Source organism: Cynocephalus volans, chromosome 1 (assembly GCF_027409185.1).
Source record: "Cynocephalus volans isolate mCynVol1 chromosome 1, mCynVol1.pri, whole genome shotgun sequence".
NCBI lineage: Eukaryota > Metazoa > Chordata > Mammalia > Dermoptera > Cynocephalidae > Cynocephalus > Cynocephalus volans.
The window spans coordinates 163,220,094-163,223,836 of record NC_084460.1 but is presented as its reverse complement, the minus strand read 5'-3'; positions in this window follow the sequence as shown (position 1 = coordinate 163,223,836).

The following is a 3,743-nucleotide window of genomic DNA, read 5'->3' as shown; positions in this document are numbered from 1 at the left end:
CTTTATAGTAGCCACATAAAGCATTGCAAGTAGAGGTCCATCATTTCTTCTTCTAGAATGTGGTACATGGTCTTCTTCTACAGCCAATAGACCACAGATGGTGTTTTATATCTATAGTGCAATTTTGAGGAGCAGTATTCCATCTCCCTTGTCCATCACCCTTAATTAACAGATATAGCCAGACCTCTGAAAAAATGAGGGGTTCCACTTAAGAGAATTCTCAGAACTACTGATATTCATTCCTTTAAGCCAAAACTTTAAAAGATGTTAACCATTTCAATAGAAGCTTTGCAGGAATAAATTATATTTTTCTGTACTTTCTTTAACAGAGAATGCAGCCTTAATTCTAACTTGTATCATGGACTCAGAGTAGGTTTTATGATAGTTAACAGTTAAAGCAGACCTGCCCCGGGGAGACTGTAGGTGAGTCGTGAGTCTAACCACCCTGGAAGCACTGTGCATTTTGACTTTCATTATTTACTCAACAAATATTTGTCGAGCACTGGTGTGGTAGACATTATGCTAATTACTAAGAAAAAGGCTGCAAAGACAGTAACACTGCCCTCAAAAAGCTTACAATTCAGTGGGGGACGGAGAAAAATGTTTGGCATATAATTACCATTTGGTAAGTGTTCCTAACAGATATGAAAACAGAGCTCTCCTCGAAGAGTCAGGGAATAATTTTAAAATTTTATTTTATTGAAAATATCTGTATTGCTTTTTCTGATTGTAAACATACATGAAAAAAGTTTAGAAAATATAAAAAGTGTAAGGAGAAAATAAAACTACATGTAAGTTCATTATTGAGAAATCACCACTAATGCAATTTTGGTATAGTTTCTTCTGAATTTTTTCAGAGGATGTTTTAGGTAGTGGTGTGTGTGTTTTTGTTTGTGTGTGTGTGTGTTTTCAAGATTGTCTTCCATGCAGCTGACCCCTAGTCTTCCTAGCCATCCTATCCACTTTGTAATTTCCTGAATTTTTGTCTATTGGTTCAGACATTAGACAACCAAACCTGTTTGGATGATGTCTAAAAGAAGAGCAAATTACACTGAGGGCAGGTCTGAGGGCCTCTTCTCAGAGAAAAGAGCATGAGCTTTAGCACATGGTTTCTATTTTGAATCCTCAGAGGCCCTTTATTCCCTTGCTTCCTGGGTTTCGGCTGTGTTCCTGGTACTTGAGGTTATTGGGGAGATGACCTCTCCATAAGTGAGCTGCTTTTTTCTAAACGTATTTCCTGACTTTTAGAAACTAATGAGAATTTGGCAATGCCTGGCTATCAATAGCTTGTCACTGTTAAGGAGTGAGCAAAAGTGGCCTCAATTTTAAGCCTTTACTTCAGTCTAGAAGGAGCCTGCCAACCTGTGCATAAAAGACATGTGGCAATTGGAACCCAATGTTAGTTATATTTGTCCCGTGCGAGTCTCTATATAGGATTGCCAAGTAAAATATAGGGCATTCAGTTAAATTTGAATTTAAGTAAACAGTGGATAATTTTTTAATGTAGGTATGTTCCATGCAATATTTGGGACATTCTTATACTAAAAAAAAAAGATATGCCTTGTTTATCTAAAATTCGAATATAACTGGTTGTCCTGTATTTTTATTTACTAAACCTGGCAATTCTACCCCATCTTTTTCTGGTACCCAAATCACCATAATTAAACCCATCTCCCTCTTTTCCTTCTTTTCTCCTTATGCGCAAGGCTCAGTTAAGTTGAGCTGACTTTACTTCCTACTTGGCTATGGTCCAAACAGTCTAAACATAAGGCATGTTTGGTAACAGAACAGTATCTTTTAAATAAAAGAAATATCTTTACATAAATACAGAACCCCATTCTAAAAAGTCCAAAATATATATATATATATATATGTAGAGAGAGAGAGAGAGATGAAATATTAAGACTTTAAAAGAGAAGTTCAGGGCCGAGCCCGTGGTGCACTCGTGAGAGTGCGGCGCTGGGAGCGCAGCGACGCTCCCGCCGCGGGTTCGGATCCTATATATGAATGGCTGGTGCACTCACTGGCTGAGTGCTGGTCACGAAAAAGATAAAAGAGAAGTTCATTTTTATTTTAAGTTCATAATCTAAATCATAAAGATTTGAACAGAAAGTTTTAGAAGTTTCCAGTAAAGGTTAAGTTTCAAAATCATGGGGAAAATTACCTAAACAATAACTTTTTTTTCAATGCCTTTTTAGTGATTCTAAAACCATAGTCAAGGGAATTAATCTATTAATTCCTTTAAAGCTACTCCTAGCACTAAGCCAAGTACATGGAGATGACTGAGCTACATTTCTTCCTGATGATGACGATGAGGATGCTGCTTTTTAGAAAATGCTTTTTTAGAATGTGAGAATTTCGTTTTTACCTATTACATATTTCAAATTGAGTGACTCTCTTACAGTAAGGCCATAAAAAGCATGGATTCTAGAGTTTGTACTGGATTCAAATTCTCCCTCTGACCCTTACTTCCTGGGACTGTGGAGCAATCATTTAAATGCTCTGAGCTCCAACTCTAGTATCTGAACAAGGAGGTAGCAATGCCTGAGGATTTATGAAGATTAAATGAGGTAACATATGTGAAAATATCTGGGCTTACACAATACACATAAACGTTATTGCAGTTCTTTTGGGGTTATAATTTCTATTAGTTACTAAGATATTTGGCAATTAGAGCAGCGTGAGTATCAGCGGTTGATCCCTGCTTCTTGTGATAAATCCTGAGCTGCATCATGCAGGTCTTCATTCTTTCCCTTTCCTCTACATATCAGAAGGCATGTTCAGTTATTCTGCATTCCTTTAATCTTATAATGTTCCTTTCACTTCTTGCTAAACACCCAAAGCCATATATGGAGGATGGTTTTCTATTCGGTCTCTAATCTCTTAAGTTACCCGGCAGCTAATAGGACAGAGCTCTTGCATCCACGGCACTGATATTTTGCATACCTTTATCTTTCCTCTGAAAAATACATAATACTAATTTTTCTCCATGCTTGCTGAAGGAAAAGTACTATGGCCTGATGTCATCTAAAAATTAACTTTAGCCAACTCTTCAAGTTCCATATAAGGTTTTACTTAAAGATAAAAGGATTAAATTAAATAAAGTTTCCTATGAATGCTAAATAAAAGATATGCACAAATATGGATTATGGATTGAAATGTAGTAGAAAGAATAATTTTAACAAAAAAAATGAAGTTGATAAAATGCTACAAAGTTAACCCATTGCAACTGAAAAAAATGCTGCAAAAATAACCCATTACTTTATCTGAAAATTCTGGGATCATAATGGAGTAATGTCAGGTTAATATTTCAAAATATGTTATATAAGTATAAATATAAAGGTTTTAATTTTCAAAAGAAAAGATAAACTGAATAGCTCTACAGCATTCCTGGCCCTCCAGCACTCACCTCTTCCCTGCAATGCAGAGACCATCTGAAATATGTTTTACAGTGAATAGCAGCTTCCACCACTAATGTTCTCCCCAGCATGTCTCTTCTATTTGAGTAGTCTCAAACCATGGACCTGTACATTACAAAGTGCCTTGTGGATTTTGTTTCATATTTACTTTTCAAGCAGCAGAACACTGACATTTTATAGTAGGCACCTGTCTTAGTTTGTGCTGCTATAACAAAATTCCTAAGACTGGGTAATTTTTTTCAGAATAGATTTTCTCACTGGGTAATTTATTTACAGAAATTTATTTTCTCACAGTTCTGGAGGCTGGGAAATTCCAGATCAAGG